The sequence below is a fragment of the Protopterus annectens genome, chromosome 6.part0 (assembly GCF_019279795.1).
Source record: "Protopterus annectens isolate FY-2018-M chromosome 6.part0, PAN1.0, whole genome shotgun sequence".
Lineage (NCBI taxonomy): Eukaryota > Metazoa > Chordata > Ceratodontiformes > Protopteridae > Protopterus > Protopterus annectens.
Window position 1 is genome coordinate 1,476,720,425 of NC_056737.1, and position 26,667 is coordinate 1,476,747,091.

Here is a 26,667-nt window from a genome sequence, read left to right on the forward strand (position 1 = left end):
GTGCTGGAGGGACATATCCATAACTCAGAGGCTCCTGACACTCTGGAACAGAATCCCAGTCCATGATAGGCTGAGCTCCACACACAAACTCAACAAGAGAAATCTGGTGAAGTGCATGGGAGATAGTAGTTGTACACTGGGGGCCATCCCTGTGTCACATTTAGTAAAGTAAACCCTACGTGGGCATAATATGCACATTGTAAGGGGTGTCAAGACCCACACACAGTCTGTCTGTGCTCAAACAAGGCCAGGGCAGATAGCCTAGTATGAACCTATGAACCTATGATGATACAAATTGTGCAGGACACAAAGGATTATCACACAGCTGTCCTACCTGACGGTAGGAACCATGGAGATAATCCACAGATATGCTCTGCAGCACTCTAATATCACAAACAATACACCAAACCCACACACATTGCCAACAGCCTACCGAACAGATTCCTTCCAAACTCCCCACCAGCACCTAACTGCCAAATATCTATCCCAGAAGATTGCTGGCCCCCTGACACTGCAGATGCTGAGGTAACAGCCAGCATCCACAAAGCACAGCACACAGCATCAATGGTACCAGATGGTGTCCTGGGTTGTGTCCAACAAGTACTGTAAGAAGAATAGAACAGCAAATAGCAGTGCTGCGCACTATCAGTCCTACCACAGGATATGTACCCAAACAGCAGTGTACAGCAACAGTGGTCCCACACCACAAAGGGGGTGCCTGAATGAATACTGCAAACTATCACCCCTCAACCCTGACTATCTAGGTTGGCAAAGTAATGGAAAGGATGATCATGGATCCCATGAATAATGAGATTGGGTACCTACAGACATTGGACCCTACCCAGTGTGGCTGTCATATGGCAGATCCTGCCCCTTACACATGTCTGACTCATGTGAAACGTGCACCAAGGCCATTGATGTGGGGAATTGGATCACACAGCTTATCTGGACCTTGCTAAACCCTTCCACACAATACCCTAGTTGGCGGTACAGATAAGCTCACCAGCCTAACTATAAACCCCTATGTAAGTAGATGGGTTGCAAACCAGCTCAAGGACAGAACTGACCTGGTCAGACATGCTGTAGCCATGGCAGACTGCAAACCAGTTACAACTGGCATCCCACAAGGCATGGTCCTGGGACCTCTCTTGTATGCTATATATGTCACATAGGTACAGGCCAACATGGAAGGACTCTGTCTGAACAAGTTCGCAGATGACTACAAACTGCCCACCTTATCGGACCCTCCAGCTGACACAAGCAACCTACAAAAGGCACACATAGAAACAGACAAGTGGTGCCACAGCCATGTCAACAAGCTAAATGCAGAATAGTGTATAGTCAACCCCTGTGGAAACACAGTACATGGCCAGAAATTACCACATAGGTGTTAACCCAGTAAGTACATCAGGAGCAATAAGAGACCTGGGGACACAAGGTGATAGATATGCTGCATGTGACAACCATGTGTCCGTAGTGGTTACAGAAACATACCATATACCCACCTAATCATGAAGGTAAGCACAGCTTGGTTAGGGTAGGTCAATGTGCCTCTCCAGTCATCCATCAGCAGCCTCACAATTGTGGACAATGGCCCTTCAGGGATGTACCATAGCAGACACCTGCAGCAACTGGAAAGACCACACAAGTACCCCACCAGGAGGATCGCAGAGCTGTAACAGATGCCATGTGTCACCTGATTAAAGAAACTGCAGCTCCACACAGTGCCATACTGCCTGGCTGGAGGTGAACTGTGCCTGATGTATACAGCCATGAGCAACCTGGTATCAATTGACATTTGGCACCATATAAACACTGAATGCTGGTGACCTATGCAGCTGACAGGCCTGAACCCCAGCACAGACATAAACAGGACATGCTGTACCGATTGGTCCACAACCCAGAAGCTCACTCCACTCACAACTAAACTCCCACTACAGGATATCCAGGGAGTCCCTCAGTGACTGTCATCCAGAGGAATCATGATGACTGGATGGGAGATGGTAGGTGTACCCTGGATATCACCTGTATGTCACGGGTAGACAGAGGCACAGCACACTAACCATGACATATGTCATGGCAAACACCAGTAAATGTGTGTTGAAGGACAAACACTCTCTGACTAGCATTACAAATGGACTAGGGCACATGGCCATTGTTTGTCACTGTCCACACAAGTTGTGGAATGCATTAACAATGTCGGACAATCATGTACTATGCTGTCCATATCTGAACAAAATGCAACATGGTCATATCTGCACAACTGGCCCTCAACCAGTCTGGTGTGCTCACTATAAATATTACAAGCAGTGATAGGACTGAAACCTATTATACTGTCCACCACAGTGAAAGTTCTGCACCAGTACACTATACGACAATACAACTGTTTGGTCAGTAGGAAAGGATGATGACAACTGTATGCAAACTATCCCATGGCAACCCTGCAGACACAGCATAATGCCTGTTAGGTTCAGACGCAAAGCAGTTGGGCAGTAAGAACACAACCTGATGTCCAACACTCAACTGTACATGTGATAAATAGATGGCATCCACACACAAACACAAATGTGGTGGTCCACAGATCCCAACATAAGGAAAGGTCACACTGGGCATGCTTGCACACTTAGATAAATGAGATGTGTCAGTCAAGAAGCCATATAAACTGCGAACTGGGCATGCTCACACACTTAGGCCATGTCACAGTTCAGCAGTTGCACACACATATCTGGCATTTCTATGTGTTAACACAGGAACCTCCCACAATACAGACATCTGCCCAGTGCACACAGTGAAGTTACAACAGAGACATAAGTAAAGTACTGGATCCCACTCATATGCAAACATCTCCCACAGTACACACATTGTTTATAGAGATAGGGAAGGCTATGGCAATAAAGACCCACAAACAGTATATGAGCAACAGATACTTGCATCTGACAGGTAAACATATGGCTGTAGAGTGCAATACTAGACTGTTGTCCCTAGGGAATACAGAAGGCTATCCACAGTGTATTTGGCATCTGCCTCCACAGTACAGTAGGCCACTATGCCTGTGCAAAGTTAATGCATAGATATGCTCTCCCCTGTACTGATGGGTAGTAACAGATGTACATACCTCTTCATCCATAATGATGTCAGCACACTATACATATGTCAGGTGCAGAAATTATACCCAGTAATGTGAATATTGCGCTCCGCTACTACGTTTCTAAAAAGTGTCATAACATAGTTAGGTAGGGGTTTGAATCCTGCAAGTGCTCAGTGTGTGTGTGTGAATGTGTGTGGGGGAGTAGTGTGTGTAATTCCATGTGTAAGAGAAATGTCCCTTTTGGCAACTATTACTACACAACACATGCTGCATATTCTACTGTCTAAACACTGATGATGTCAGCACCCTATAAGTACAGCAGGAGAAAGTGATCTCACCCAGTAATGCAAACAGCGCGCTCTGCTACTGCGTCTCTCACAAATGATCTAACATAGTTAGGTAGGGGTTTGTATCCTACAAACGTCATGTGTATTTTTGTCACACAGTTTGTCCATGTGTGTGGGGTGTTTTTCCCAATATTGCACGACATACATTATATCAGTAATGTCGATGCACACATGATGTATGTGTGTGCCACCTACACATATGTACCTGTGAACTGCAATAGTTCCCATGTCCGAAGCCTGCCTCATGTGAATACATGGAATATGCATCAGACAACTGTATGACTGTGGTGTTCTGTGCAGGGGCTGCATGTGGTATGTGACTAGACAGTGTGGTTTGTAGATGGTGTCATCCCACCAGCGAGGAATGCATGACTGGTCTGGAGCATATAGTCCACATGTTGGTGATGAACAGGTGCAGCATGTTGTCACCTCTCGTGGGAGTGGTAACAAGAAGTTCCATAGCAATGCAGGGAATGAATGATAAGAACCCTTCAGATAGGGTCTTGGAGCTAGAGTAATGCTCACTCTCTATGTTTGGGTAGTTGCAGTACAACCATATAATGGTGTGTGTAGAGACTGTCATATTTCCAGTGTTGTCAGGAAGGCCAAGTGGGTCTCCTGGGTATGGGAGTGTGGGGTGTGCCAAGCTATGAACCTGAAGGCAGTCTAACCCACTGTTAGTTGCACATGGATAGGCTCTGATGCTTTGTGCAGGGCCACCAACCTGGGGGTGTGTGTATCTGAGGTGCCTTTGGATGCATCCCCCCTGTTCTGGTTTGGTGCATGTGTAGCAGACGACAAGCATGGTATCAGGAATGACCTGGCACTGATGGTGTGCACCTGGGAGCCTTGTACCAGGAGTCTGTTACTGTACGGATATTGCTGTACCCCATGCTAAGGACAGTTTCCACTGCATGCATCTTGAGGTTTACACTGCTGCTGTTGAGTAGCATTTCTATTAGTGTCCTATCCCGTGTGATACCTGTGTAGGTGGTTATGTAATGTCAGCCTTGCATACAAAGGCACTATGTGTGTAGCAACAGCCTTTGCCAATATACAACGGCCCATGGGTGACAGGTGCAAGTTGTCCCAAGCAAAGCAATGTGGCTTGTCCAGCATGTAATTCCACACTGACAGTAATTGGATCCCCTTTGAATGTCACTGAAACATAAGTTAATTGCAGAAACTGATGATCCTGTCTACATATTGTGACAGCATTCTTGGTGAGGGTGAGATGCTACTCAAGGCCAGGGTCATACCAGCCTGTGCCACAAGCTCAGAGAGCCCCTCTATGTCCACTAACATGTAGTCCAGGGAGGTGCATCAGAGGTCATACACACTGGCACAGACAATGACTGAGTCATACTTCTACATGCCTTGGAGTGACCGGTATGCTTGTGTTATGTGGTGGATCATAGTGCCCAACGGGCAGCTCAGTGTGACCGTCACCTTGTTCAGCCTGGTGAGCAGGACCTCAGTGTACCTGATGACAGAGGTACCTCATACAACTGTAGCAAGTATGTTGTCAAGCCGTATGGCCTGTGACTGTTTGGCACACAGGCTTTGTGAGCTATGTGTTGCACGTGCTCTGCTCTGGCTTAACATTTGCTTGTGTGTCTGCTTTGCAGGTGTCAGCTGCTCAGGCAGGATGCTATTCTGAGAGTCCAATAATGTACCTGTATGTTTCTGTGTTTGGATTGCGGTCATGGCAGGTCTATGGGAGACTGGTACTGTATTCACTGTAGTATCCCACTCCACCCGACAGGGAATGCCAGTGCTGAGTTAACAGAACTTAGCCCCCAGTTTGGCTATGTGGTGGCATCTCTCACATGTGTTGTACGTGTATGGGAAGGGGAAAGGGTTGTCTGGGTACATGAGGAAGCTGAACCATTGCCACATGACTCACAGATTCACCAACTGGACCTGAGAGTAGATCGACAGGTGACCTTTGCACATGCTACCATAGCATTGTGACTCCGATACTAAGTAACGACACATAGGGCCAATGGGGAACAAGGTACTCAAGGTGACTATGGGAGGGTGTAGTGCTCCTGATTTGTTAGTGCTGGCATATATGAATGCTGTCTTGAGCAAATGCGAGGTAAGTCATATGCAATGTGTTACAGGCAAGCTACATGCAAACAGGACAAACAGTGACGTTCTGTCAAGTGAGACATGGACATCAGTACAGTAAGCAATACAGATGTCACTAGGGATCCACAGAGGCACTGTAAATCTGCACTGCAGGTGGAATCAGTGTTTCAGGAACATAACAGGCAAACATGCATACAAACAAAGCTACAGTCAGCAGGTCTGTATGTAGACTATGCTACAACAAACAAGGTGTACGACTTCCAGTAGGTAACAGTGCATATATGCAGGCACTATAAGCCAGTACCCAGACATTCACAGGTCAGATGGGCTGGGTCCAGCCACACCCCACACAAGTGTATAGACCACGTACCTTTGTAATGTTGAATTACTGGCCTGATACCCAAGTGTTCATACCTGTAATAATACACATGTCAAATAACAGACACTGAGCCCTCACTCAGCAGTTCCAGACTTAGTATGATGTATGCTACCTGTCCTGGCACCACAGTATCCTTGACATGTATGGACAGTCTCCCTCCTGTCATAGTTAGTTCTGTGTTTCGGTGCTGTCATGCATGGTATGAGGTGTGACCTTGTAGTGCCAGTGTGCTTTTGTGAGCCTTGAACCTGTTGCGTAGTACTGCACAGATATCAACATCCTGAAACATCCGCATTGCAGAGTCGTGTGTGGACAGCATGCAACTCGCAGTTGACATGACCATCATTGAGTATCAATATGTACATTGTTGTATCCCCTGTGCTACCTATGTAGGTGGCCATCCCTTGACAGCCTCACCACCAGTATGCAAAGATGTGCAGACAGAACACTGTGGTAATTACTAGGGGTGTACAAAACAATACAATGACATTCATACTGTAACTGCATCAGGCATGCTGGGATATATCCACAATGATATCATTACACTGTACTGCTGTCAACATCATACTATTACAACACGTCTATGTAGTCACCCTGTGCATCAGTACCATGTTAACCTGTTCCTGCACTGATTTTCCAGATTGCAGGAGGTGGCACAGTTTCATCATATGCACAGGGTGTGTACCTGGTATGCCTGAGTCTGCCACTGATACAACCAATTGACATGTCTGTGTGTGTGTTGGTGAGGGACAGCAGTACAAGATGGGGCAATGTTGATGCAGTGTGTGCGTGTATGCATTAGCCCTAGGTGTTATCACTTTGCATGTGTGTATGAATGCACACAGTCCCACCTCATGGCTGCCATATACAGGTGTTTGTGGACGGCGACAGACTGTACCTGCGAGGTCTTACAGATCACTGTTTGTGACCACGGACATTGTACCTGTGCCTGGCAGGGGTGCTACGGACCATATCAGGTACTAAGCCAGGCTGGGTGCTGTCATCAGAAGCAGGTGGTTGGTGACTGGAGACAGGTCCCTGTTGGGACTGTCCAGCGCCACGTGCACGTGGTCTCCTGGGGTGGTCTGATGACAGCACAGAGCCAGCATTGCTGGGGCTGCTGCTGGCACTATGTGAGCAGCCGTGGGCCTGTTGTCTTCTGCGATAGCTGCCAGCTGCTGCTGTTGCTGGCATACGTCCACATTGATGCCTCAACCGTCCACCATTGCCCTGGCTCATGGACATGTAGTTGTGGAACAGATCTAATGTGTCCCCCCAATGTCTGTTAATGACCTCGGTGAAGTTACGGATGGCAGCCGCAACATCACACATACTGTCACTCATGGCTGTGCAACATGCTCTCAGCTCCCTCAGACCCTGTCTGGTGTACCGTTCCATACGCGACTGTGCCTGCATTACAGTCCGAAACATAGCTGAGGTTGAAAGACCTCTGTGGGCACGTCTGACAGGGGCAGTATGCCCACAGATGCTCCCACGAGAACCCCTGGACGTCTGCCTGTGTGGCACCATGTCAGGACCCTGGCCACGGCTGATGTGTGGGAATGCATGTGCCACTGATACCACATTACCCTGGTCAATGCCCACTGTATCCTGTCCATCACCTATGGACACTGGTGACAAAGGATGTATTGGCAGGATGACTGTGCGCATTGATGGGGTCGACAGCTGTGTAGTGTCAATTGGCTGACCAATGACGGACCCTGGCACACCTACCTTTGCCATTACATAGGCATCATCATTATCACTATCCACAGCAGCTGATTCAGGTTCCCTGCTGCACAACACCAGAGCAGCACCAGAACCTGTGGGAGTAAGACAGGAAACACAGTTTACAATGTGTACACAATGTCACCACTGATACACACATGCACACATGCACACATTCGTACATGCGCACATGCGCACATGCACACATACACACATGCGCACATGCACACATGCGCACATGCACACATGCACACATCCGCACATGCGCACATGCGCACATGCGCACATGCGCACTCCTCAGTATATGAGATATCAACACACACACACAAACACACCTGCAATCAAACACATAGCACTACTGCTTCAGCCTATTATTACTATTAGTATCAAGAGTATTGAAGGTAATGTTATTACACACTCACCAGCATGGATAGGCTGCCTTGCTGTTACACCAGAGGGACCTGCAGAAAAGAGACATTTATTGTCAGTGGGAACAACTGTGCCATTGATACTGTGGGCATGATACAGTTCAGTAGTGCAACAGTTATCTTCCACAGGTGTACTGCTGATATTGAGGATATCACTCTTGCACAATAATTACCAAGATTACAGCTACAAAACGAGGACACACCTCACACATGCATAACCTAACGGTGTACAGAACGGTCAATTATACACATGGCATGTTACCTGCAAGCTCTGTGTCCTGCTGCTGTGTGGCTCCATCCTCCATCATTACACATGTATGCTGCTGCTGTTGCTGTTGGGCTGGAGCCACAACACTTAGGAGTAGTCCCTCCTGTCTGGTGAGGGGGGGGATGTCTAGACACCCCACCACCTGTGGCAAGCTGCTGCCTGTGGATATCCGACACACGCTGACGGACATTTCTAATTAAATCACTACAGAGATGGCGTACCTGCTCATATGTCCGGTTATGTGTGCCTATGTCATTTACCCGACGGACCAGGTCTTGCCACAGTGCAGCCCTCTCCTGCTGGTTCTGGCTTGTGCGGGAAAAGAGTACAGCGAAATCCCGCACCAGGCTCTGGTGTATCTCTTCCTCCTCTGCAGCGGAGTAAACAGGGCTCCGCTGGTGAACCATAGCCCTAAAAAGGAGAAGGAAAATATGTCAGCAAACTATGGCACACATAATATACATAATACTCGACTGCAGTGATATAACTTAACCACCATATATAGCATCTGTCTGTCTTTTGGGGGGATACACATGTAAATGACCAGATATCAGTGCTCATCCGACAACTGTGAAACAGTACCTGGCACACTCCATACGACAGACTAGTATACTTCAGCAGTCAACACACTGTTTCAGGTACAATACACAACCTCACACTGGGGGTTTGTATCAAGGTACTGTATGGGGAACATTATCAGCCCATGCACTGCACACAATGCACGTTACATATTTCACTGGTAATGAACACTACTCTTACTTGCCATAACCCTACCTACACCGCAGTGACATACAGGGTAACACAGCACAACATATAGCAATGTAGTATGTGTCGATCGCAATAACTCACACACCTGTCTCTGGCCTCACACCAAGGACACACACTACCATGACAGACAGACAGTCATGGTGAGCAATCACACCAGCACACAACATGCACCCAGTCACTGGCACACTCATTCCACCTTACATATTTCATTTGCAATGTGTTCATGGGTGTGCATTGTGTCTTAGGTAGGTAGTGTGCTTTTGGCCCTGTGCCTACAGCAGCATACTGTTATGCTACCCTGTCCCTTGTGACACATGTGTTATGATCGTACCTGCTCCTTACAAACAGTTACACAGGGTGACTCATATAGCATATTACCTATCTGCATAACATTCAGCAGGGGTATGTCTGACATCTACTCATGGGGAGCCTTGCTTCTTAATTCTGTGTGGTCTACTACAGGGTATGTCGTATCTGTGGGTAGGGTCCTGTCCCTCCACCATGTGCTATATACTGCAGTGACAAGGACGACAGACATAGGTAATTTGTGTTGTGGATGTTGGTGGTGTTACCATGGTTGTTAGACAACTGTCATGGGTGTGACTGAACTGTGTATATACAGCAGTGGTAACCTCTATGTAGGTAGTCTGTGTGCGCTCTGTGGTCTTGTCATTCACTCTGCATAGGTATTGTGTTTGATTGCATTGGCACAGTTACTTGCATATGTCTGTGTCCTTCTCCATATCTGTAGCTGTCATGGGAGGTACATACCGTGTAGGACATTGTGGGGTGTGGAGGGGTACAGTGACCTACATGTCCATAGCTGACACACCATGTCCGCTGACACATTCCATGTACAGGTATTACAGGACTAGTGTGCCACTGTGTATATCAATGGGGAGCATATTGTACACTTGTTGCCCCTGTTCCCCCCTGACACATGCAGTGGTGGGCAGGCATGCCCATATGTGGTGGTTACTGCTGTCAGTGTTTTTGAATGGGGTATGGTACTCCAGTATCCACACTGGTGTTCACTCCATGCCTTTGACACCAGGCACCTGTTGCAAGACATCTGCACACATGTGCCTCACACAGTATATATATATATATATATATATATATATATATATATATATATATATATATATATGTGTATATATATATATATATATATATATATATATATATATATATATGTGTGTGTATATATATATATATATATATATATTGATATATTTATATCTGTATATATATATATATATATATATATATATATATATATATATGTTTGTATATATGTATATAATATGTATATATAGATGTAGATATATACATATAGATGTGGGGAGAGAGGGGAGAGAGTGAGAGAGAGAGACAGAGGGAAAGTGATAGTGAGAGGGGGTGGGACAGAGAGAGAGATAGTCATATACACACATATCTGTTGTCAGTCAGATCTATCTGTATATGTATATGTATCTACATATATCTATATATGTATGTGTGTATTACATATATCTGTACATACATATTCTACCAATCTCGATGTCTGTGCAGTAAGTGAGAACCTGGTTCAAGGCTCCTGAGAGCACACCAGCGGTACCAGGCTATACCCCGTATCATGCTTTTTGGCCCCAGGACTCGGGACAAAACAAAAAGGGAGGGGGTGTGTCCATATTCATGAAGGACACCCACACCTCCAGGTTACTGGCAACACATGAAGCATCACAGACCATCCAGGTGTAGATAACCGTAGGCAAACCTGCTATACAACTGGTAGCATGTTACAGACCACCCTCCCAATCTCAGGAACCACAGTCAACCTTCCTGAAGACATTGGAGGATATGAATGTCCCACCACACACCATCATATTGGGAGACTTCAACTACCCTAACATACACTGGGTGCATTATTCTACCCCAAGCACCCTAGCCCAAAGGTTCCCGGAATTCACTAAGTCAAATGCAATGGAACAGCTAGTCACCTCTCCCACAAGGGGTGATAATATACTAGACCTGATCATCACAAACATGGGGACAATGTGCTACACACCAGAAGTTTACCCCTCACTAGTCACATCTGACCACAGACTAATCCCCCTGGATATACATATCCCACCTCCCCCACAACACAAAAGACTACAGTGGGAAACCTCTCACATGCCGACTTTACACTTCTTATAACTGAGTTGGTATCCTTTATGCCCACTGGGCCAGTGGAAACCACATCTCACAATGCAGACACCTTCACATATGCTTTCTACGGACATCTCCATGAATGCATGGATCATGCAATCCCAAATAAAACCAAGACCCTCTCCACCAAGGGCAGGCGTCCTGTCTGGTGGACCCCAGCATTGAACAAATTGTATAACAACAGAAGGTAGCTACTGCACGGCAGAGCAGTATTCTATAGAGCTAAGGCATCTCTGATCAGCACTAGTAGAAAGATGCGTTTTGTCATACAAACATGCAAGGCCAACAATGAGAGGGACATCGCTATGGACACTACAGATAACCACAAGGCTTTCTTCTGCTATGTTACACACCTGGGTGGGAACCCTCAGATATGTTCAAAGTTAGTTCACAGTGACAAAAGCTACACTGAACACACAGATAATGCCAACATTCTGGCAGACAGGTTCAGTGCAGATTTCTCCCCTCCCTCACCCACACATGAGGAATTACTTATCCCAGCTGACTGTAACCTCCCTGTCATCTCAGATGACCAGCTGGGAACCACCCTCAGCAAAGCTGTAAACACAGCATCAATGGGACCCGACGGTATTGCAGGTTGCATGCTACATGAACTCCAAGAGGAGCTACACACGCACATTAAATGCTATTCAACCGTAGCCTTACTACAGCATATGTACCTGGACACTGGCATACAGCAACAGTAGTCCCACTCCACAAAGGAGGCACCTCTACAGACCCTGGTAACCACCGCCCCATAAGCTTAACCAGCCTGGTCTGCAATGCTATGGAAAGGATCATTATGGAACTCATACACAGAGACATTGGGGACTTAGACACTTGATCCCACCCGGTTTGGCTTTTTAGAGGGCATATCCTGCCTTATGAACCTGGTTGACCTTTTCAAATCAGTCACTAGAGCCATTGACGAGGGCACAGTGGTCCATACAGCCTACCTGGACTTGCCTACGGCTTTCGACACAATACCATACTCTGGCATCATAGACATGATCAACAGCTGAAATGTACATCCATATGTCACAAGATGGGTTGCAAACCGGCTAATGGATAGAAACCCTACAGTCAAACTCACTGGTGCCATGTCAGACTCAGATCCAGTCACAAGTGGTGTCCCACAGGGCTCTGTCCTGGCACCGCTCATGTTTAGCATATAATTCTCAGATGTGGAAGCAGACATGGGAGGGTAGTGGCTGACAATGTTCAAAGATGAATGCATACTAGGCGCCATAGTCGATACACCAGCTGACACAGACATCCTGCTGAAAGGCCTCATGGACACCGACAACTGGTGCCGGAGTCATGGCCTTAAACTGCATGCCACGTAATGTATAGTCATACCCTTTCGGACGGACAAGGTACCCACATATTATCACATAGACAGTAACCCAGTGAGTACAGACAAAGTAATCGGAGACCTGGTGACACTGATCGATACTGACCTCTCATTTGACACCCACGTTGCCAAAGTGGTTGGATAGACTTCCTACCTTGCTCACCTTATCATGAAGGGATTCACATCCAGATCAAAAGGGGTCATTGTACCCCTATACTCCTCCCTTATCAGGCCCATGACTGTGTACTATGCCCCATTTGGTATGTACCTCACCTGGCACTTGCAACAGCTAGGGGGACCCCATAAGTACATCACCAGGAGGATCAATGGTCTCCAACAACTTTCACATGCTGCCAGACTAAAGTAACACATGCTCTATTCCATAACATACTGCCTACTTAGCGGTGATCTGTGCCTGATGTACAAGGCCATGTCCAATCAGGTATTGATGGACATGTTCCACCTCATACAATCCAAATCCATCAGAACCACAACAGCTACAGATTTAAACCTCAGCACATATATGAATAGGGCATACTGTAGGGACAGATCCATCACTAAGAGGCTTCCCATACTGTGGAACAGGATCCCAGTTCATGTTAGGCAGAGACCCTCACTGACACTCTTCATGTGAATTCTTGACGAGTGGATGGGAGATCATAGATTTACACCAGGGGTCATCTCTGTGTCACTACTAGACAGAGGCACAGTAAACTAATGCTATTATGTACAGTGGTCTTCACTGTGTCTCTGCTATACAGAGGCACAATTTTATAAAGCTATTCTATACACTGTCTGCAGATAGCCTAGTACTAAACTATGACACTGTGAAACTATATGTCTATGTATTTCTACATCCCTCTCTATCTATGTATACACATATGCATATTATATATATATATATATATATATATATATATATACATACATACATATCTCGATATACATACGTATACACACACATATATATATATATATATATATATATATATATATATATATATACTCCTTTTTAGTTCCACATATGTATACACACAGTAACGTACTGCTGAACATCCATTACTGTACAACCTACTTGTACATTGCACTACAACTTACATTGCTATGTGCACATAGCTACCTTCACATACATATGTATGTAGAGCCTTCAGTGACAGTTGCAGTATGTCCTCGGCCCTATGCACATCTTCCTATACATAGATACAGACCAATAACACATCTGGAGGGTTCACAGTATGTAGACTATTATAGTAGTACTTTACATTACCTGTGTTTGTTGCAGCTGTTTGCGTAGGCTTGCAGTTACTTGGCCTGCTGTCAGCCTCTTTGTTTTGTTGTTACAGGTTTTTTTTTTCTTTCTCTTTCTTTCTTTCTTTCTTTCTTTCTTTCTTTCTTTCTTTCTTTCTCTCTCTCTCTCTCTGCCTCCAGCGGGTGCAATGAAAGTATTGCATTTGTGGACTGGGAGTACAGGATGCTTTTGTAGGTATCTGCACATGTCCATGTGATGGCCTCTGCACCAATTGTTAGCCAGCATTTACTAATTGCATGCAGCCTGTTGTGTGGTGATTGCAGTTCTCACTGTGATTACAGGACTGTGCTATAAAAAGGTCTGTTAGGTAGGCGTTGCCCTTTCAGATTATCAGGGTGGGGACCATGCTGGTTTGCTGTGGACACTGTTCTGTGAGTGTAAGGGTTGGTATGTCTCTTATATTTCAGGCTGTGTTGTAGACACTGCAATGCATGTTGTTCTGTAAGCTGAGTATTCCTTCCTCCAGTGTCCTCTTCTCCATGTGTATGTAAACTGACACCTACGACTAGTAATACTGTGTATATGGGTGTGTGTGCTTTCCTGTGGGGATTGTGGTGTAACTGGTATATAGCAGTGGCTCTTGCAATCTGTTGCTATGGCTTCAATATTTGGCCTTTACATTCACTCCTTGTATGCCTGCTAGGTGTCTTTCCTGTAATGTGTTGCTATGGCTTTCCTATTTTCCATTTACATTCACAGCTTGTAATGCTTGCTAAATCTGTTTGGGCAGCAATTCCCTATGTGTTTGTTGTGGTAGGGTGTTACTGCATGCAGTGTGGTCTGGCCATGGTGTGGGCCTTGACACTTACAAGGGTATTTGATCATGCTGCTGAGCAGGCCTCAGATACTCTGAAGTGCATCTTTTATCAGCCTCATGGAATGGTACATAGCAGTGGGATACTCCAATGACATATTCTGATATTCTGCAGTTGTGACTGTGGGTTATTTCAAGCATATGTATTAGTACACCATTTGTGACGTGCAGGTGGTGCATACCTTCAGTCATTCATAGCTACCATTGCATGTATAGTTACACCTTTCTGACTGCTGTTAGTACATTTGACAGGGTGTCAGTGGGGAACAGTTGACATTTGTTTTCACATCAGGGGCATCCCTGTAACTCAGTCACAGTTGCTATGTCTGATCTCTTAACTATTAAACTATGGCAGTGTTTATCCTGTTCTATGTGTGTGGCTTGCCAGATGCTACTGTGAAATTATTACCTAGTAGCTACCAACTAGCATGACTGTTTCTCAGCACACAGTACTATTTTAGAAATCCACTAGATTTGACAGTAAATATACATGACATGCTTTGTGTACTAGACTTGCTATATTCCCTTTACATTAATTCCTACTATTTTATGATATATTTCTTTCAGCACAATGTTCTTGTACAGCAGTCATGGCTTAGTGGTAAGTCATGCAGACTAGTGTTTCCAAGGTCCTGGGTTTGAGACTGAGGGAGGTATTTTATTTTGCTGCTGAGAAAACTACAGGCCTTGTCATTCAGAGTGACTAAGGCACTTTTAAGCAGTTGTAAGCGGGTTAGCTCTGGTTTGCATGGAGGTCACGCATGCGCACTGCTTAGCTTCGCGCACACACGCTTAGCTAAGCACACAGAAGCGCACACCCACTTACTACTGCTTAAAAGTGCTTACTCTCATGCACACCCGCACTATTTTCTTTTAAAGAAAAGAAAATGGGGAGATAGGAAAGTGGTGTAAAAGGGGGCACAAAGAGGGTAGGACAGTAGGAAAACAAGCTCGGGTTTTGCAGGAGGGATGTAGGAAAGGCCCATAGTTGCCCATTTCTTCATCAGCAACAGCTGTGCATATGTTTGTAATTTGGTGTGAAATTTGAAACCTTCCACCCCTGAGAGAGGTGTGAGGACAACAATAATATTTGTTGTACAGCCAATTGTAATTGCCAGTTTACATGTCCAGCAGACATGTGTGCAGAATGGGCAGCTATGTATGGGGCGTAATTTTTTTGTGGGTACAGAGTGCCCTTTTTTTTTTTCAGGTGAGAGTGGTATGTCAGGTACGGGAAGTCGGTATAGCTGGGGAGGTAGGTAGGTAGTGGAGGTTAACAGACAAGACAAACAAGATGCATACAGGGGTGGTGTATGACACATGTGGGGGGGTTACACAATTGACGGGGATGGATGTTTGGATATCTCAAACCCATGAGCCCACAGTTGGCAACAGTGGAACTGAGATCCCCACCCATGGGCAGTTGCCACTGTGCCTTCACTGCCCAGGATGGGGCTGTGCTGGGGCTGTGTAGGCTGGGCAGCAGGCATGCCCATGAGTTTTGCCACCCATGCCTCAAGCTGGCGTATGGCCCAAGCACAGCGTGCCGGATCTCCCTATGCACCACAGTCAGGACACTACGGAGGGTGAGTGGATGTTTTCCTCCGCCACGCCAGAGGGGACGAGCCCCATCCCCTGCAGTGCTTCCACCCACAGGTGGCACAGGGCCACTGGAGGAGGGACCGGCCTGGGCACTACTGCCAGGTGCACTCACCAGCTGAGGTGGGAGAGGTGGGTCTGCTGGAACCTGCCTTCTCTGTCGTCCTATGTTTTGCATTATTTAGTGACAGTTTGGGTTAGTAACTTGCAATACCATTCACAATTAGTTGTAACAGCATGCATTAGTATTCCCATTAATCAAACACCCATAAATTCAAGCCGTTGAACAGCCAGCATAACACATGCATAATTTGAACAACAGTACACATTCCAACAACATGCAGGGTTGAGTGATGGCAACAGGCCATCAGGTTTGGATGTATGAACAGGGCACATGCATCAACGTACATGCAAATATGTATGAACCAACAGGACAATTGTCCAGGGGTGTTAATTGTGGATACACAAACCCATTTCACGTGGAATGGATTATTTGTGGTTATAAGGTAGGGTGAAGAAATATTTCATTAACAACTTCAAATACCTATACATATGCTGTACATTTCTACTAGCTGCAGATATATACACACTACAGGTCTGACTACAGTTTCCTATGTGACAACTTATTCATGTTGGTGATAGGAATGTTACTGCTACATCAATATACATTTCATTTTTATTCATACACATTCATATCTGGCTCTCTTCAGCTACATCATCCTGCTACATTTGCTTTATATGGCTCTAGACAACTGTGGATGTTTGGTATTTCATACAACCATACTATCTGCATATTGCAAACTGAGAGCAACATATCCAGATTTTGGGACACACATTCCAGCTTCAGTACTTTTTTCAACACATGTTGCTGTTTGATTGAGCCTGTCACATTCATTTCATTCTGTACTGACTGCAGTATACTTTATTCAGGAGTTATTACTACTTTATTGGTGGATTCATACCTCTTTCTCACACTCTCTCACTTGTTTTATTTTTACAAATCTTTCCAACAGTCTCACTTGTGTCATGTTTCAGAATTTAAACAGGGATATATTTCACACGTGTGTTTTACTCAGCTTCTGTAGCTGTACTTTTCAGCCTGCTGCAGGTTATGTACTATTATATTACAGGTGGAACATCTTTATTTCAGACTTGTTTCATTTTTATTTTTGGATTACAGGCTGCTTCACACTTATGTAATCAAACAATACTAGCAAAATCTCTCTTACACTGTTATTTGCACTTTTTATTAATAAGTGACTACCCTGCACTCTTTTGCAAGCTGTCATACTTATATTTTTTTACAGTTACAGGGAGAGAATTAATGACCGACCTGGTGGTGCAACTGCACCAGCCTATCGGCATAGGCTCGACGGTTCCTGGAACAGACACCTGCAGCTGTAATATCAATGAAGTAATATTGGAATACACATCTCCATAATATCAGCTAGGTTAATTACTTACATAAATAATTAAATGTAACTTAGTAGTGGGGCATTGGGCAGTTGCCGGGCCTCCTGGATCCAACGGTTCAGTTGGTCCTGCTTCCATCTCTTCAGGTCCGCATGGTGGTAATGGACCTGTTCACCAGTCCTTGGTATTCCTGTGGCACTGGTGAGATCATGTGCCAACCGGTCCCATGCCTCAGCCCTATATGCTCCCCACAGGACCTGGCCCTGCATGAGTTGGGCCTCATGATCATGGACAAGGAGCCAAACCATATATTTGGACTCCTCAACACCCCACCTCTGTGCTCGGAAGCAACTACCCTCTCCTACACCTGCCATCCTGACTGCAACTCGGTTCCACAATCGGTTATGCTGTGTATTCCCGCCTATGGGGCTTATATATGCCGTTTTTCCCTCACTTATCTGTGATTGGCCATTTTGGAATTGTATCAGCTTCACAAAACCTGCTTTGTCATGCTCTTCTTTCCATTCATTCCTATATATATGCTATTACTGCATTTCTAAGAGCAACTGTCATGGCTTAGTGGTTCAGTACTTTGACTATGGTGCATGGTATCCTGAGTTTGGGCCTGGCCATTGCTTTTTATATTTTATGACTGTCTACACAGGCTAGAAGGTGTGTCTGTGTAAAGGCAATTTTGATACAGGTTGCTCAACGTTGCCCGTCGCTTAGCCTGTTGGCACGGTGCACAGCTCTGCGCAAACGGGTCACGCTGGCTTACGCACTGTTCGGCTGTCAGCATGCATATTATGCTCAGCTCAGCTATGGACACACAGTTTCAGCGTGTTAGAACTCTGCTCAACCCAGGGCACTCCTTCTACACCTGTTAAACCACTACTCACCTACGGGCACTCATTTTACACCTGTTAAAACACTGCTCACCTATGGGCAGATATACTCAGCTTGTTAGAGTGTAGCTCAGCTATAGGCATTTCTGACATTTTTTTTTTCACACATTTCTTCATAATCCATGGCCCATTTCATTACATTTTACATAAAAATAATTTTATACATGTACATATATGTCAGTGGATTGTTTCATGCTTATTTCACTAAAAATAAAAATTGATGTTGTGGGGGCTCGAACCATGACTGCCTCCTGTTCAGCCGACGTCCCTACTGCTACGCTATTGCTTTTTGTCTTACTTTGCATATTTAGTTCTTATATGCTTTTCCACTGACTGCTAACTGTGGCTAAGCGACGGGCACGCCCGTGCAAATGAGCGCACTCATGGGCAAACATCTTTAAAACTTATAAAAAAAAATGTAACATGTTCATTTTTACATTTTATGTTCATAGTCTGTGGGGGCATGTGTTGTGTTGTGTTTATTCACATTTACACGGACTATGTCGTGGTGGTTTACTTTCGGGACTTTTACTCTTCTTGGGGCGTGTCCGTTTGCAGGGCTCACCCTACCAATGCCCCCCACTGTCTTACATGGACGTGTTAACCTTAGGTGTGATTCAGCATGCCTTCATGCATATGCATGGCATGCTGACGTCACACCATTTAACTGCAGCCTCCGTGTAAGCCTTGTAATTCTTACACGGAGGCTTCGTGAATCCTGCCCATTATGTATTAAAACTAAATCCTAATTCGCCTGCCTTTTAACATAGGTCTAACAGGTACTCCATTGCTCAAGCCTGGCTCCTTATCTGCCCTTAATCTAACAATCCATTTAGCCTCACACTGTTCAGTAAAATTGATCACATCACCCCTTCTTATTGAGGGTGAATTCACTTGTATAATACTCTCCAGACCATCTTGGAGAGTATTCTCATCTTTTCCTGCAGTCATTTTGAATGCAGTATGCAGATTTAGTATATTTACCTATATACCAAGACTACTTCCCATATGCAGCAAGATTAGTTTAGAAAGTTAATGTCTGATTTTTCTGTGATTATAAGATGAGCAACTTTTTTTCTATTGCTGATTTTAATTTTCACTATTCGGTTATCCAGCCTGGTGTTAGCTTCCCCACCAGTGTATTCTAAGTATAGGCTTTTAAACAGGTTTCGATCAGACAACCTTTCTGAATATATGAAGTTTTCCAGCCTTAGGATTTTTTTTCAAAAGGGATTGTTGTACCTTTTCAAGTTGTTTTAGGACACTTGTTCAAAGCCTACCAGATGCTGTGCAGGTCAGATCACTGAGGTTTGATACTGCAGTCTCTTTAGCATGTCTACACATGATCTTTGGAATATAATGGGTGATTGAATATGCTTATTGACTGATCGATACACAGACTGGCTGACATTTAAATTGTTTTCCCATGCCCTAAATCATTACAGATTGTGACATTACTTTTGTCTTTCATTTTATTGTCTCTAAATATTTAATTGCAGTGTTAATTGATATGATAATTTCTTTTGAAAGAATTGATAAGATTTTAAATACTGGAATTGACTGGAATTAGACTGGAATGAATGTCTTTATCTGTTAATTACCCAAACTTGTGCTGAACAGGTGCCAGTCACTCCTTTAAGTCTTTTTGTACTTTTCAGAATAAATTCTGCACATGCTGTAGTTTGGTTAAGAATGGTTTATTAGATGTTAACAATATCCAAATACTGTTTCCAGTTGCAACCAATAACAGTCTGTATAAATTCTGGAATGCTGGACAACAGAAGCAGTACTTATAAATATCCAAAGTTTCAGCACATATATTCTGATTCTCCTGAATAATATAAACTGAAAGTGTCTGTACTGCAAAGACTTTTTGTGTATCAGTCCAAAAGCTAACTTAACTGTGTCTAAAGTATTTCCTAATAATATCAAAAAGCCTGTGATGTTTTATATGCATCTTTAGCCTTGGTTTCCAAACCTTGTCTTGCATGTGCCCCACAGTCTATTCTTTATCTAGCATTCCATTGCAAGTAAACATATATTTCCCTTAAGAAAATTCTGTAGCTCTCCCTGAGAATTGTTATTTTTGTATATCTCATGCTTAATCAGCAAGATTATCTTTTCATTTCTACTGAACTGTCTTTCACTTCAACTGAATGCATACGTGCAAACAATAGTCTGACTCTATATTTCCAGGCCTATTATTCCACCTTAATGTACTATAGTGAAGTCACTAAAAATGCATTGAAAACCCTCAGTCTAATGGCTCACCTTTGGATCCCTGACTAAAGTTTACAGGGACCTTCTTTTGTAGTTATCTCAGATTCGTATTACTAATTAGTGTAATCTGGTTTGAAGATAGCCACCTCACTCACAATTTGTAGATGTATCCCGATAGATTCTGATGTCCTTTATGGTCCGAAATGTACTATTAGCTAATACCTCCAGCAACTTGGCTAATTTACATAATTTCCTAATAACTTTAACAGCTCCAGATGCAGGAAATATACCTGCTCCAGTGATTACCCCATTACCCAGATCACTAGTCTTTAGAGTCTCTCAGTCTTAGTTGTGATGCATGGGTGATATATCTAAAACCATCACATTATTCTGAAAATCAGTGTCTTCTAATTTTGTGGTTTCTAAAACTGACTAGGCCAGGTAATACTTTCAACACTGATGTTCCAGACACAGCAGGAAGAAAATGCCATATACATCCTCAACCTGTCTCTGTGAGTCTTTAGTTAAGTTAGACAGAGTACAAACTGTTAACCCTGCCTATTTTTCATCCCTATCTCTGTATGCTGTAATGGTAAAATTACACTGCTTATTGCCTGTTTTCTACCTTATGAACTAGTGCCTTATTGTACCATAATGTGTCTCTCTTGTAGCAAATGAAACCTTTCCCTGTTGTCCAGAGATTTAAATGTTCAAACATAGTCATGTATAGTCAGTTTTCTTTTTTATTATATAGTCTATCAAGCATGATCACTATTTACTGAAGACTAACTGAAATCGGCACTAGAGGGATACCTTTATAACTAGTCTTAAAGCATAATTACCATATACTGCATTAACTTACATCTGTAAATTTTCAGCTAGATTTGTTAATAATTTGATTTACTTTTTTAATTTCTATGTGCTGTAATAGATGTCTGCCTTCTAAATATGTATCTTAAGTATCCTGTAAATATTTAAGAGCTATGATAGTTTAATAAAACATATGCTTTCTGTATTTCAGATCTATACCTTTGCATAGTCTGTCAGTGTCCTTTTACGTTTTTATCTAATGTACAATAATTACGTAAAGTCCACTGTAATCTGTAAATTAATTAACAAATTTAAGCCTGCCATGTGAGTATATTAAATAATTATTACTACCTATTCTTTAGATAACTTGTTTTAATAAGCCTATTACAAAAATTCTGTCAATTTACCCTTAAAACTAATGACTGGATAATGTGATGTGTGATATAATTGCATGTTGTAACTGAGGATGAATGTTATATTCTGAAATTTGACTGAAATGTACTATAATGAATGCATAACTGAGTATGAATCTCATATTCTGAACCTTGACTGAAATTTACATTAAAGTGATACATATTTATAATGAGCAATTAAAATAGCTCTGTGTAATCTGGAAACTAACTAAACTAACACTAAAGGAATATCTTTTGCCAATGTTACCTGAACACAGATAAAAGCATAAAAGAATAACTGAAATTGGGTAAATGTATGTTCTGCAAACTAAACTGTGAGTACCTTTTTTCTGTCAGACTTGTCTGAACATAGATAAAAACACAAATTGAAAAGTAGTACTGTTATACAGTTGTCTGAAAACATGAGAACATTTACATACTTGATGTAACTCTAATTTACATAAATGCACATCTGTTGTATACAGTTTTTTTGTAGATAGTCAGCTTGTGCACTACAGCTCTTGCCAAGTTTAGGCCTTACTCTGCATTGCCCCAGTCACTGCTGAGGTGTTTTCAATGTCCATGTGTCCTTTTCTGTGTCCCTTTTTTTTCTTTGGTCTTCCAAACCTCCCCTTTTCCATCTCTTTTGCAAGGCTGGTGACTGATATTTTTGACTGTATTTAAAATCAACCTAGAAATCATTTCTGCAAATCACAAAAAAAAAACAGTAGCAGAATCTTAAAATAAAATTTGCATCTTTAACAATTACAAACTGATAGCAGTGCTTGTTGCCCTGACTTTATTTACATTTTTCAGCATGAAATAAACATATGCTGCTAAAAAATTCTTGTAAGTCTGTAAGCAAACGGATATTGTACTAGAGTGAACTAAACCAATGTTACTAATAAATACACTGCTTTTTCCCTTACTTCCTTTACATTTTTCTGCATGAAATAAACATACATTCTTGTAAACTGGTAATTAAACTGATAATGTAGTATAGTGAATTAAACTGTTAGTAATATATTCTTGCAAGTCTGTAATTAAACTGATAAGTGACTGCACTGAAATTGAAAGGCTTTAACTTTTTATCAAATCATATGAAAAGCTCAGTGGCATTGATTTTTCTTGTCATAACCTCAAATTAAACTAAAGTAGAAATTTAAGACTGTATTAGTATGTCAACATTTTTTGCATTTCTGCACTTCTTTAAAATTAATCTTAATTGTTGAACTTTCTGCATTTACTCTGTGAACCACAGGTACTAACATACTATTTTGTGTGTAAAACTCCACACACTGTCTTAATATAGCCATTTCTTTAGCTGACACCATCTAATTTTTCAGTACTACTGAATGCTCCAAGACTTTTTCATTACTCTCTTCAATTTTCTTGGATAAATAGTGAGAAATGTAACTTCATAAACTGCCACTAAGAATATGAAACTTATCTTTACCATACTGTTTTATGGCATAAAGTACTGTCTTTAATTCAGCTCACTGAGCTGGCTTGATCTGGTGTGCTTGGTAACCTGCAATTTCTGCATGAAATGGATATAATCTTGAACTGTATACACAGACACATTTATTACTATAGTTGAACTGATCTCATTCTGGAAGTTTACTTGTATCTCCTTTATACAAGTATGTGAAGTTTTTTTATATAGTATGCACATTTACTACTAGAGATGAACCAATCTTTTTTTTTTTTTTCAAAAAACTTTTTATTGATAATCAAATAATGTAACATGACAGACATAACAAGAAAAATAGACATTACAATATGATTGTGCATTGATAGATTAAGATTAATTAAGAAATCATTTTATGTAAATAAAAAAAAAAACAGTTTAACTATATACAATATTTACAACAATACACATTTAACTGAAATGCAAAACACTATCTATCATAGGTGTTATATCAAAACAATCAAGTCTAGCCCAGATGGTTACATACAGTTGATAATGAGCGCAACTTTTTCCAACACTTTATTGGCGGGGCCAATTTTTGAGCTTTGACTGTCCTTTATACAAGTATAACATAAGAGTTGAACCTGTGGCTGTAATGATACATAATATTTATGATGCACCTTTTCTTGCATGAGATCTGAAATTTTGACTAATTTTCTGTCACTTACAGAAATTCTCTGTTGCAATGACTTTAATTTTTACATTCTGTAAACTAGCAATCTTTATTATGAATTATATCATTAATAGATTATATCTTAGACAGCATTTTTGTCTCTGGAAGCAATAAAGTTTGAATCAAAATATCTAAATTAATGCATCCTGATTTTCTGTTTTAATGTGGCAAGTTAGGAATGAAGATCTCTCAACTGGCCCAGGAGAATGGTGATATATCAACACTTTACTACCTCAAAATAATACAAAGGTATTAATGTTTGATCTTTATGTTTCAAAACAATAACATAAATTAATGATTTGCCAAATCTGTATAGGTAAACCCTTTATTATCTCCTGGGAATTAACTTGACTGTCATTTCTGGAATACGCTACATAAACATGTGATTTCAAAATGATAAATGCATACCATTAACTTTTTTTAGCTCAAATATGCTGGTCAGAGCTTCCAATTAGGAAGATTCTTGAAATCAGTAAAATTCATATCTGTCATGTGAACTAGAATTTATTAGCTTATTTTTAACCCATAAATGAAATAGCCAGTTCCATGTCTCTGTCATAACCAAATCTTCAAATTCTGTACACTTCCACAAACTACTGCATGCAAATTCTTACAAGTGTCATCATGTTTTAGCATTATTTTACATGTTGAGCAGACCATTTTTTATATGAATTCTCCATAAAATTCCACTTGTTATTGAAGTCTAAAAGAACATACAGCTCTGATGACATGGTTCCATACCTAGTAGGTGCTATTACTCTTCTAACTGTTAAGCACTGTAATCTTTGATTACCTTTAAATCCTGACAAAACTGTGCCCATTTGTGTCCTGTAATAAAGCTTGCTCTATTTGTAACTGGAGTTGATTTTTGGTGGAGCATGTCCATTAATTCGGGTTGGACATGACATTAGTTCAGGCACATGTCACCTCTGAGCAGGCAGCGACTGAATAGAGCTGGGTTTCTTCAATCTGGCAGCATATGACAGATTTTTCTATAAACAATGAAATATTGTCATGTCTTTCAACCTGATAATGTGAAGAGTACAGGTAAATAATCTGATTTCATCTGGATGTGACATCCTTTCATGATCAGGTGGGCAATGTAAAATCCTTTTTTGTAGAACCACTTTAGCAATGTAGTGTCAAAAGCCACTGACAACCCCCGTCCCTGATAAACTCTTCTAGTAGCAGTGGATTGAGCTATGGTCCCTGCATTTCTTCTGGTTACTTTGTTCTGAAAACTGTACATCACTTATTGGCGTTTACTTCATCAAACTGATCAAAATCTGAACTCTGATTCCCTTCTGAAGGATATCAGTGTCGATGCACTTTCCACTATGGCACCAGTGCAGTCATCTGCAAACTTTGAAAACAATAAACTAGAATTTGTCATTCTGAACTTCTGAGAAGTATTTGCCAAACAATAGAGACCCAGGACCCGAGCCTGTGGGATTTCTTGGTGATTGACTTTGGCGCCCCTGCGCCAGCAACTCTAACCCCTCACGGGTTCTGTCAACTAAGCCAGTTTGCAACCCATTTTGTGACATATGGGTTTTACATTTAAGCTGGTAAGTTTTTCTAATGCAGTGGGGTATTGTGGCCAGCAAGGTCAAGGTAGGCTGTATGGACTGCCTTTCCCTCATCAATGGCCTTGGTGATATTTAGAGAAGTCGACCAAGTTCAAAAGGCATGATCTTCCTTGACCGCAAAAGCCAAACTGGAGTGGGTCAATGTCTGCAAGTCCCTATATCGCATTTATAGAGCTCCAAAACGCAGTCCTCTCCATAGCTTTGCAGCTTATTAAGCTTAAGCTTATGGGTAATTACCAGGAGTCATTAAATGCATACCTTTGTGGAGTGGGACCACAGTTGCCGTCACGCCCTCCTTGAGCCGCGTATCCTGTGGTAAGGCTGAGATTAAACATGTGCCTTATGTCGCGGGTTTAATTCCTCATTAGCACAAGTGTAGGGGACAGCATCCGGTCCCATTGATGCTGTCTTTTTTGTGTTTTTAGCTTTAGAGAGCAGCTTTCACCTCTTTGAGATGTCGGGAGGCTACACTCGGCTGGGATAGTTATCTCTCCTTTAGGAGAGGGTGAACTTGAGACCTGTCTGCCAGTATGTTGGCAATGTCTGTGGGTTCAGTGATTTGCATGTATCATTTTGGACTGTGTTTGCATATCTGTAGTTTCCCAGGTTCCTAACATAGCTGAAAAAGGCCTTAAGTCTGTCCTTTGAATCCATGGCAATTTTTCTCTCAGAATTGGCCTTATTACATTCTGAACATTCGTATTTTAATAATGATCAGGGTGACTTCCTTTTGATTTTAATTTCTATCAATAATAATACTTTCTCCTCTTATTGTAAAGTTTGTTGTTAATGGCTGGGGTCACCAGACTGAATGATTTGCCTTTG